General features: G+C 43.7%; 1 protein-coding gene across 3 annotated transcripts in view; it reads right to left on the reverse strand.

The window, feature by feature from the left end:
* Positions 1–12061, reverse strand: part of LOC141085327 (sialic acid-binding Ig-like lectin 13) — a 186398-nt gene that overhangs the window by 81182 nt on the left and 93155 nt on the right. For 2 of the 3 annotated variants that reach the window (XM_073570613.1, XM_073570611.1), the window contains exon 1: positions 2034–2118. The exons of the other annotated variant lie outside the window; for it this stretch is intronic. The gene's annotated coding sequence lies outside the window, so the exon portion shown is untranslated. Of the gene's footprint in view, positions 1–2033; positions 2119–12061 lie in introns of those variants that run through there. 3 annotated transcript variants of the gene reach the window in all.

The raw sequence follows: 12061 nt of genomic DNA on the forward strand, positions 1-12061 counted from the left end.
CATATCCTTCTTTTTTCTTTTTCACTTGACTGGCAGATGCTGGAAGGGACCAGTAGCTGCTATGTCTTGGCAGAAATGGATTAGTGGAGCAATATAGGCAGGAGGCTGACTAGTAGCCCTGTAACTGGGGATAATACGTCAGTTTTTTTTAATTTATTTATTTTTTTATGGTTAAATGCCTTCAAAAGTTCTTTTATGACATGGAGTATACAATGTGCAAAATAAATATTAATAATAATACAATTTAAAAAAGAAGAAATCCACCAACAGTTCAGACTGCTGTTATTCAGCCCCAGCCTTGTTGTGGGTAAAAAAAACCATATATCTCCTATTGCGTATAAAAATAGCTGAAATAATAAAGGAATAGACAAACAGAGTCAAAATTGTGGTGTTAAAAAAAAAAATTAATAACAAGATGGTGGGATGCTGAGACTCTCCTCAATAGGGCGCAGTCAGACTAATATTTTCTTATTTACTACAAAAAATCATGCATCTTGATGGTGAAAGCACATAATATTTGAATAATCGAACAAGAAAAGTTCTGAAAACTATGCGTATGGGAAACAAATAAAAATGTGCATGGTTATAAACAATGAAAACTGGTCTGGTCTTGAAATGGTTATAAAAAATAATGTATTTACTCCCTGGGTCGGTGGGATGCTGAGACAATCCTCAATAGGGCTCAGTCAGACTCCTGTATAAATCAGACTCAGATCAGACTGCAATGATTGGACTGGCCGGCGGCTCTCTCTACCCGAGTGTGAAAACTGCATAGAAATTCATGAAGCTGTCACGCTCGGGTGAGGAGAGCCATCGGGCAGTCCATGCATTTCGTTCCGATCCCCGTCCAATTTAAATGGCCATCTGACTGCATCCGTAGAGTGATGCTTTTCTCCAATACCGGAGCTAAGCCCAAAAGAAAGTTTAGGTAGATGTCTTCACTCTCAGTGGAGAGTACTTCCTAACCGAGCAATTTTACTCTTGTTAGTAGCAATCGATGGATTTCCCAAAACCCGAATCTCATTAATCAAACTTTTGATGTCTCCATATAAAAGTACAGTTGTACTTTAAGGCATTATGAGGAACAATCACTTTGTACTTATAATGATCATTTAAATCCTTTAAAGAATGTTATGGGAGACTGGTAACTCGGCAAAGAAAACGGGTTTGTAAATGTACTTGATACATGATATGTTGAAACTTCTGATTCACATGCAGCCAAGCAGGAAGCTTGAGTTTAATACAATAAAGCCTCACCTGTACTGAACTGACACTAATACTGCACACCAGGAAATTCTAGAAAAAGAATCTACTTACTTGATGTTGTAAGAAGTTCCCCAACCCAACCAAGATTTTTGCATCACATTTGAAGATATTGTATATTTTGGTTCTGTTTTTAATTAAACACTACAAAAAAAGGTAAACTCAGGGCGGTTTCTATAACTAGGGCACCACTCTAAAAAATGGTTTTTCGCTCTGTTACAAAGTCAAGTATCTACTTTAATAGAATGCGATACCAAATTTCTCCTGTAGTGGGCACTGCAGGGAAAATGCATGGCTGGCTACGGGACGGCTGATTGAAACTTGAATAATCCTTGCAGATTAAATAATAAAAGGAGCTATTCAAAGTGCTTCTTAGTGAGAGTTTTACTTTTAGGTACAGTAAAGGCCGCCCGGTGTTATCTAAAACATGGCAAAACAATATATCCCTCCAAAATATTAGTGACTTAAGGACTTAAAATGGTGTAATCATCATAAGATATCCTTTAAAAAAAAATGTGAAAGAAATACTAAAAGAAAAAGAGAAAAATCCACAACAGCACAATTCAGAACATGCTGGAACATTTTCAAAAATTTTAAAAAGGTAAAAATTCTCAAAAATATTCCAAAAAATGTGCAAAAAGACAAGAAATGCTTATGCTTAGGTATTCCATTAACTAATCAGGACAAATCAGTACTCAGCACTCAGTACAGTAAGTCTGAAGATAGTCAGCACAGTCCATGTAATGCATACCATGCAGTATCCTAAATACCTGTAGTTCTCCTGAATTGTAGTGTCCATAGAGGTCCTGATGTTGCTGTGTTTCCTCCTTGTGCTCTCTGTAACTCTGCTAAAAGTGTTTCCTCTGATTAAACTACCGTATATGCACACAGTATGTAATGAGATACAAAAGCAGAAGTTCTAAGTCTTAATCTATTGCTCAACACCTAAGCTTAAATTTCAGTATTTTCCCTTCTGGCCCTTCCTTCTACTAACACAATATTCCTTATACAGCTAAGCCAGTCACATAACAAACAGTTTTCAAAAGAATCAATTATATTCTTTCAGAAAGTAGCAAGAAAAGCAGCACTCACCCGATACCTTCTTTCAAGATGTGGTTTTAATCCATAAAATTGATTACATCGATATTTGCGGAGGAGCGGGTGTCAGGGGAGTTGTTTCATGAACAGTGAGACCTGCCGGACAACGGCAGTTTCACGCCTTGTTGGCGCTTCTACGGGTTCCTTATATTCTTACACATAGAGGTAAGTATTATAGTAGCAATATTATCATACATAGGGGCAGTAATATAGTAAATTATGTTCTTGTTCATAGGGGCAGAATTATAGTAGTTATACTCTTGTAGGTAGGATCAGTATTATACTACAGGGTGGGCCATTTATATGGATACACCTAAATAAAATGGGAATGGTTGGTGACCCAGATCGGCGTGCTGAATTTGCAGAATGGGCAAAACAAAAATTGGAACAAGACCCTCAGTTTACACAGAACATTATGTTCAGTGATGAGGCAGACTTTTTTGGGTGGGCCATTTATATGGATACACCTAAATAAAATGGGAATGGTGACAGTTTTCTTGCATAGGGTGTCTTGCATTGAAATCTGCTGCAATGACCCGGGTACTGCGTTGACCAGACAAGACACAATTTCTGTCCGCTCCTCACCTATTAACCTCTGTAACATGTCAATGGCTGTAAACAAAGAGAAACTTGTACATAACTCATAAAAAAGAATAAAGTTACATTAAAACCAAGCACAGCATTGTTTTTCCCGTGAAATTCTAAATATGTTTGAAGAGTCACATGACCCTCTTCCCATTGAAAAAAATAAAGTTGGATCCAAAATGGACGACTTAAAAATGGCCGCCATTGTCACCACCCATCTTGAAAAGTTTTCCCCCTCCCATATACTAATGTGCCACAAAAAGGAAGGTGATATCGCCAATCATCCCCATTTTATTTAGGTGTATCCATATAAATTGCCCACCCTGTTGTTATATTCTTACACATAGGAGCATTATTATAGTAGGTATATTCTTGTACATAGGGGTAGTATTATAGTAGTTATACTCTGGTACATAGGAGCAGTTTTATATTAGTTATATTCTTGTATGTATGGAGCAGTATGATAGTAGTTATATTCTTGTACATAGGAGCAGTATTATAGAAGTTATATTATTATAAATAGGAGCAGTATTATAGTAGTTATATTCTTGTACATAGTGGGTAGTATTATAGTAGTTATATTCTTGTACATAGGAGCAGTATTATAGTAGTTATATTCTTGTACATAGGAGCAGTATTATAGTAGTTATATTCTTGTACATAGGGGCAGTATTATAGTAGTTATATTCTTGTACATAGTGGGTAGTATTATAGTAGTTATATTCTTGTAAATAGGAGCAGTATTATAGTAATTATATTCTTGTATACTGGGGCAGTATTGTAGTAGTTGCATTTCTGTACATAGGAGCAGTTTTATAGTAGTTATATTCTTATACATAGAAGCAGCATTATAGTAGTTATAGTCTTGTACATAGGGGCAGTATTTTAGTAGTTATATTCTTGTAGTGGGCAGTGTTACAGTAGATATATTCTGGTACATAGGAACAGTCTTACAGTAGTTATATTGTTGTATATATGGGGCACTATTAGCACCGTTATACTTTTATACATAGGGAGCAGTATTATAGTAGTTATATTCTTGTACATAATATCAGTGTTATAGTAGTTATATTCTTGTGCATTGGAGTTATCTATTTATATACAGTGCCTTGCGAAAGTATTCGGCCCCCTGGAGCTTTTCAACCTTTTCCCACATATCATGCTTAAAACATAAAGATACCAAATGTAAATTTTTGGTGAAGAATCAACAAGTGGGACACGATTGCGAAATTGAATGAAATGTATTGGTTATTTTAAATTTTTGGGGAAATTCAAAAACTGAAAAGTGGGGCGTGCAATATTATTCGGCCCCTTTACTTTCAGTGCAGCAATCTCACTCCAGAAGTTCATTGTGGATCCTTGAATGATCCAATGTTGTCCTAAATGACTACTGATGATAAATATAATCCACCTGTGTGTAATCAAGTCTCCGTATAAATGCACCTGCTCTGTGATAGTCTCAGGGTTCTGTTTGAAGCGCAGAGAGCATCATGAAGACCAAGGAACACAACAGGCAGGTCCGTGATACTGTTGTGGAGAAGTTTAAAGCCAGATTTGGATACAAAATGATTTCCAAAACTTTAAACATCCCAAGGAGCACTGTGCAAGCAATCAAATTGAAATGGAAGGAGAATCATACCACTGCAAATCTACCAAGACCCGACCGACCCTCGAAACTTTCATCTCAAGCAAGGAAAAGACTGATCAGAGATGCAGCCAAGAGGCCCATGATCACTCTGGATGAGCTGCAGAGAGCTACAGCTGAGGTGGGACAGTCTGTCCATAGGACAACATTGCACAAATCTGGCCTTTATGGAAGAGTGGCAAGAAGAAAGCCATTTCTCAAAGATATCCATAAAATGTGTTGTTTAAAGTTTGCAACAAGCCACCTGGGAGACACACCAAACATGTGGAAGAAGGTGCTCTGGTCAGATGAAACCAAAATTGAACTTTTTGGCAACAATGCCAAATGATATGTTTGGCATAAAGGCAACACAGCTCATCACCCTGAACACACCATCCCCACTGTCAAACATGGTGGTGGCAGCATCATGGTTTGGACCTGCTTTTCTTCAGCAGGGACAGGGAAGATGTTTAAATTTGATGGGAAGATGGATGGAGCCAAATACAGGACCATTCTTGAAGAAAACCTGCTGGAGTCTGCAAAAGACGTGAGACTGGGACAGAGATTGGTCTTCCAGCAAGACAATGATCCCAAACATAATGCAAAATCTGCAATGGAATGGTTCACAAATAAATGTATCCAGGTTTTAGAATGGCCAAGTCAAAGTCCAGACAAGAGATGAGCGACTTTGCCTTTTTTCAGGTTGAGTAGGGTTTCATTAAACCCAACTTTCTCAAAAGTTGGGTCGAACGAAATCGGCCGATTTTTGTGAAAAGTCGAAGGCCGACTGAAACACGAAACCCAATGTAAGTCAATGGGGAAGAAAAGTCGGCAGTGAGTGGAGGACAGGAAACACACCTACAGTGCCCATTTTAATGCCAAAGACATAAATTCTTATAACTTAAGCTTGTCAACCTTAATTTACTTTATAATAATAGTTAGGCAGTGAAAACTGGGGGTTATTTGGCTAAAGTTGTGGGGGGGTAGTGCTGGCTCCAGATTTTCGTGGGCCCAGGGCCAAAGAGTGTCACTGGGCTCCTTTAACATGTGACACAATTCATGATCCTGTGTCAAGTATAGCGTGGCACTACCACAAGGTGCACAAGTACAGTAGGTTACCCAGACCAAAGTGAATAATAGTAAAGTAACTTGACACTCAACTGAATTGTCCGTTTTAAGTGAAGTTTTTATTTATGTGCAGTCCTACAAAAAGACGTTTCGGCCTACACTTGGCCTTCGTCAGTCCGACTGCTGTCTATATAGTTTGAACAAACGTATGTCCACGAGCAAAATAATTTTTTTGTAAGTTCCTGCTTCCAAATATGGTGTAGGCATATAGCAGGCTTCCAGCTACCCTTAAGGTGTGCTGTGCTGGTAATTCAATTAGATGCAATATATTCCATAAGGAAATGAGGAGAAGTTCCCGCTGGATTGCTGAAGCAATTTGCCTGTGGACGATGTCTGTACTGAGACCGGTGTAAAAATATACCTGTAAAAAATGTCTGTACTGAGACCGGTAGCAAAAGGCTCGTTTGGGGCATATAATAGTAGCTTGCAGGCTACTATTATATGCCCCATACGGGCCTTTTGCTACCAGTCTCAGTACAGACATTTTCTACAGGTATATTTTTACACCGGTCTCAGTACAGACATCTTCCACAGGCAAATTGCTTCAGCAATCCAGCGGGAACTTCTCCTCATTTCCTTATGGAATATACTGCATCTAATTGAATTACCAGCACAGCACACCTTAAGGGTAGCTGGAAGCCTGCTATATGCCTACACCATATTTGGAAGCAGGAACTTACAAAAAAATTATTTTGCTCGTGGACATACATTTGTCCATACTATATAGACAGCAGGTAGACTGACGAAGGCCAAGTGTAGGCCAAAAAGTCTTTTTGTAGGACTGCACATAAATAAAAACTTCACTTAAAAAGGACAATTCAGTTGAGTGCCAAGTTACTTTATTACAATTCATGATCCTTTGACACGGCAGAGAAATAGCGGTACAGTACAATGAAAAATACTTCAATTCTTACATCACATGACTGATAGCCATTTTATATTCTCCAATAGCTCCAAAAACAGACAGTATATTCCTCCATACAGTATTATGGCCACTGCATAGTGCGCCATACAGAGTAATGAGGCCCATATATTTCATATATTTCTCCATACAGAATCATTGATCCCATAAAATGTTCGTGTCACGCTCGCACCTTGGCTGAATGGCGCGAGCCGGGGGGTTGTGGCCCCACTGTGCCACAAACCAGACTACCCTGGAAGGGGCGTAACTACGGCAGCTACCTTGGTCTTCACTGGAGCCTCTGATGGTGAGGTCAGGCTTGTGCGGCAGGTAGCTGCCGGGTGCCACTCCAGGGTGGTGTCTGGCTGTGGCTGCTGATCCCACTCGGGAACAGGACACCTGGACAGGTGCGAGTGACAAGCAGGCTGAGACACAGGGCAAGCGGACATGGCTGAGACACAGGGCAAGCAGGCACGGCTTGGTACACTGGCAGGCAGGCTCAGCTTGAAGACACAGGGCAAGCAGGCACGGCTTGGAGACACAGGGCAAGCAGGCACGGCTTGGAGACACAGGCAAGCAGGCACGGCTTGGAGACACAGGGCAAGCAGGCACGGCTTGGAGACACAGGGCAAGCAGGCACGGCTTGGAGACACAGGGCAAGCAGGCACGGCTTGGAGACACAGGGCAAGCAGGCACGGCTTGGAGACACAGGGCAAGCAGGCACGGCTTGGAAACACAGGACAGGCGGGCAGGCTTGGAGACACAGGACAGGCGAGCACGGCTTGGAGACACAGGACAGACTGGCGTGGTATGAGAAGGGACAGGGAGGGACCTGTTCACACAGCAGGTGCAGGTGTAGGCAGGAGGGAGTGGTGTATGTTGGAACAGGATTTGGACCTGTTCACACAGGAGGTGCAGGTATGGATATAGGCAGGAGTGCGGAGTAGGCGGAGCCGCAGGAGAGCAGAGTAGGTGGAGCCGCAGGAGTGCGGAGTAGAGCTGAACCACAAGGTCTGTGGAGAAACTGCAGCAAGAAGTTCTGCAGCAGCAGAGAAGACAGAGCTGCAAGGGTGCAGAGACACAGATGGAGCTGCAAGGGTGCAGAGGCACAGACGGAATTGCAAGGGTGCAGAGGCACAGACGGAGCTGCAAGGGTGCAGAGGCACAGATGGAGCTGCAAGGGTGCAGAGGCACAGACGGAGCTGCCAGGGTGCAGAGGCACAGATGGAGCTGCCAGGGTGCAGAGGCACAGACGGAGCTGCAAGGGTGCAGAGGCACAGACGGAGCTGCAAGGGTGCAGAGGCACAGACGGAGCTGCCAGGGTGCAGAGGCACAGACAGAGCTGCAAGGGTGCAGAGGCACAGATGGAGCTGCAAAGGTGCAGATGCACAGACAGGGAGGACACAAGGAAAGACACAGCAGGGAAGGAAGCCACAGACAAGGAGAAAGGGAGACTAAGGTAGGACAAAGTACAGACAAGGTACTGGGACCAAGACTCAAGGGCCAGGATATTCAGCCTCCTGGCAGGCAGGCAAAGAACACAAAGCAAGGCTAAGAGTATTCCTACAGAGAAGGCAATACACAGAACAGGGCCTGGCTTCCTCAGCAGCAAGATACTAACTGAGTATAGACATTGCACAGGCCATGTTTCAGTGGGTGTGGCGGAACTATATAGTCAAGGGCTCTAGGTGATTGGTCAGGGACAGATTAGACAGGTGCACCCTGACTGCATAAGAACCAGAGAGTTCTGGCGCCACCCCCCTATACACACATAGCCAGGAAACATACAGGAGAGCAGAGGCACAGAGCACAGGACTGGCAACAGACAGAATTCACAGCATGACCCGGAGCAGTGAGTAAGTTGAAGTGCGGGGGATGGGAGGCCATCCAGTGACACCAGCAGGGTTGTTACAGTTCGATACAGTATATGATGAGCTCCACATAATGCTACAGTATATGTTGGTTCTCATGGACGAAGCTCCACTGTCTTATGGGCCCAAATAATGCTCCATATATAATGGGCCCCATTTCCAATGCTCCAGTGTATAATGGGCCCTGTAAATGCAGCTCCAGTGACTGATGTCCACCTTTGGAATGCTCCAGTGTATGGTGGGCCCCAGATATCATTCTCCAGAGTATCGTGCTCCCCAAAAATTGCTCCCAACCTTTAAAACAATTAAATATGTCTCCTTGCTAGGGAATCCCTGTACTAGTCTGGACTCCTCGTCGTCCCCATCTTCCCTCTCTCTGCACTTGGACTGTTCAGGCAGAGGGCATACAGATGTGATGTCATCACGCTCTTTGACCAGAATGGCAATGTCAGGAAACGCGGAAGACGTCACGGCGGAGGAGCAAGGAGAGGTAAGTATTTCAACTTTGTAAGTGCTGCGATCCTTACCAAGCAGGGGGGCCCACTCGTTGGTGATGGCACTGGCACAGGGCCCCTCATAGTACGGCAGTGTGTCTGACGGCGGGTGGGCAAGACACTTTTGCATACTATGAGGGGCCCTGTGCCAGTGCCGTCGCCCAAGAGTATGCCCCCCCACCTGCTCAAGGAACCTGCACTTTCATCTGCATTTTCCTCTTTGTCACCGTGTAAGGTGGTATAGTATGTGGGAAGGGGAACCTGAGTTTCATCAGAGTCAGATTCTGGCTGTGTAGAGTGCGAGGGGAATGTAGTGGTCTGGGTCAATGTTCCAGCAGAATCATCTAGCATTGGCTGGGCATCTGTGCACTTGTGGCGCCCCAAGGAGTACGTTCGCCACAGTGGCATTACCTTCCTCCTAGGGAGTGTGATGTCATGCTTGTGAGCAACGAAGGATCTCTCTACCAGGTAAACCGATCGGGCGGCGTTATTCCCACGAGTCACGACCCTCCAAACAGCGTCCATGAAGACAAAGTGTTTGGTTTCCGGGGCCAGCAAGGTTGCAAAGCTGAACCTTAAAGGAATGTCCAGAAGGACACCACCAGGAGTGGAGCCTGTGGCTTAATTGGACTCAACACAGGCAACCTCAACCATCCAGCCACAGAAAAGATGCACACATTGCAAGCTTAATTCCGATAACGAACGAGACTCCGTCATGCCCACGCGGTCCGCGTCCAGCTTACTAGAGGGACACGCGAGGCTCTGGCACGCGAGATCGGCCAATAAGAGGTCTGTCATGCCCTTACATGTCCGTGGCTGCATGCACGCTACACTGAAAGAATCAGCGTGTGTCGCTTAGAGGTGCAGATAACCCGCTGAACACCGTTAGTGATGGGGATCTGGGATTCCAATTCTTCCCCGCGAACGAGGATTTCCCAGTAAGTGCAGGTCAACCGGAATTCCAGAAAAAAGGAAAAAATTAAGTGTCCAAACCACAGGTGCTGTAGCTTGCTTAACAGCTGGGCTCTTCTGCTGAGCAGCACACAGTTCTTACCTAAACAGGCGGCATAGCTTAGTTCACGGGTAGCCAACTCTGCTGAGTAGCATACACAGTTACTAGGTCCAAAGTATTAAGTGGTGTAAATGCAGTCAAAAACTGGTTCTTTAATAAACAGGCAGCATAGCTTGGTTCATGGGTGGCCAACTCTGCTGAGTAGCATACACAGTTACTAGGCCCAAAGTATTAAGTGGTGTAAATGCAGTCAAAAACTGGCTCTTTAATAAACAGGCAGCATAGCTCGGTTCACGGGTGGGCTCCTCTGCCGAGTAGCAAACACAGTTAGTAGGCCCAAAAGGATTTTCATGACAATATGCGCTAAAAAATTATTAAAAGCACACATGGTGTAGCTCCTTCACAGGTGTACTACACCGCTGGCTACTAGACACTGCTACTATGCCGTGAAACTGTCTATTATCTTTGAAAACAATTATTAATGTGAAAATAAAGTTATGCTTTTGTTTAACGAAACTTTCTCTAACGGAAACTCAAACATCCGAATTTTAATCAAAGTGTTGTAGTTCAATGAACGGATCCAACACCGCCCAAAACAGCTAGAATTTGAACTTGGCTAACAGTTCCACTCAAACACCACTCATCTGTAATCAGGAGGCAGACTCAGATGGTCTCAGGCACAGTATGGATTCGACAAGATTGCAGAAAGTTGAGAAAGGGTACAGTATCACCTGATTAAAGGTATATATAGCATAGTTTACACATTAAAAATCTATGTCAATAGATCAGGAGGCAGACTCAGACGGTCTCAGGCCCAGTATGATTTTGAATATGCAAATAAAGTCCGTGGAGCCTCATTTAAGAGTCTCAAACACGGGACTAGCCAGATCTCCCTCCAGGGAAGGACCCAGCCAAGGAGTGGCTCCTTTCGGAAACCACCATTACCACCATATTAAGTGGCCCTTTAAGTCAATATCCAGCTCTTTACGAGTTTACAGATATGACAAGGGAAATACCAAGGCCAGGTATCCATCCACAGACAGCTGTTTCGGGGTGTTGCCCCTCATCAGTGTGGAGTAAGATTCTGGCTAGGTGGGAGCAATGCCTAGTAGACCAACATCATGAAACAATCACTGACCTAAGGGAGACCAGTCAAGGAAAACACTGCGGCAGCCGGCAAAGGCGCTCAATCAGTGAAATCCTAGGTGCATTGCTCCCTGGGAAATACGAATATGCAAATAAAGTCCGTGGAGCCTCATTTAAGAGTCTCAAACATGGGACTAGCCAGATCTCCCTCCAGGGAAGGACCCAGCCAAGGAGTGGCTCCTTTCGGAAACCACCATTACCACCATATTAGGTGGCCCTTTAAGTCAATATCCAGCTCTTTACGAGTTTACAGATATGACAAGGGAAATACCAAGGCCAGGTATCCATCCACAGACAGCTGTTTTGGGGTGTTGCCCCTCATCAGTGTGGAGTAGGATTCTGGCTAGGTGGGAGCAATGCCTAGTAGACCAACATCATGAAACAATCACTGACCTCAGGGAGACCAGTCAAGGAAAACACTGCGGCAGCCGGCAAAGGCGCTCAATCAGTGAAATCCTAGGTGCATTGCTCCCTGGGAAATACGAATATGCAAATAAAGTCCGTGGAGCCTCATTTAAGAGTCTCAAACACGGGACTAGCCAGATCTCCCTCCAGGGAAGGACCCAGCCAAGGAGTGGCTCCTTTCAGAAACCACCATTACCACCATATTAAGTGGCCCTTTAAGTCAATATCCAGCTCTTTACGAGTTTACAGATATGACAAGGGAAATACCAAGGCCAGGTATCCATCCACAGACAGCTGTTTCGGGGTGTTGCCCCTCATCAGTATGGATTTGACCAGATTGTACAAAGTAGAGAAAGGGTACAGTATCACTGGATAGCAGGTATGTATAAAATAGTTTAAACTTTTAAAATCTCCTTGTTCTCAGTATGGATTAGACTACAATCTAAATAGTAGAAAAAAGGAAATGTATTTGAAGCGTACACCAGTATACACTTTTGGTAGTATTTTTAAATCTTCATATATATTTCTGTCTCA

Source organism: Dendrobates tinctorius, unplaced genomic scaffold, assembly GCF_039654945.1.
Source record: "Dendrobates tinctorius isolate UK_male_01 unplaced genomic scaffold, ASM3965494v1 ptg000028l, whole genome shotgun sequence".
Lineage (NCBI taxonomy): Eukaryota > Metazoa > Chordata > Amphibia > Anura > Dendrobatidae > Dendrobates > Dendrobates tinctorius.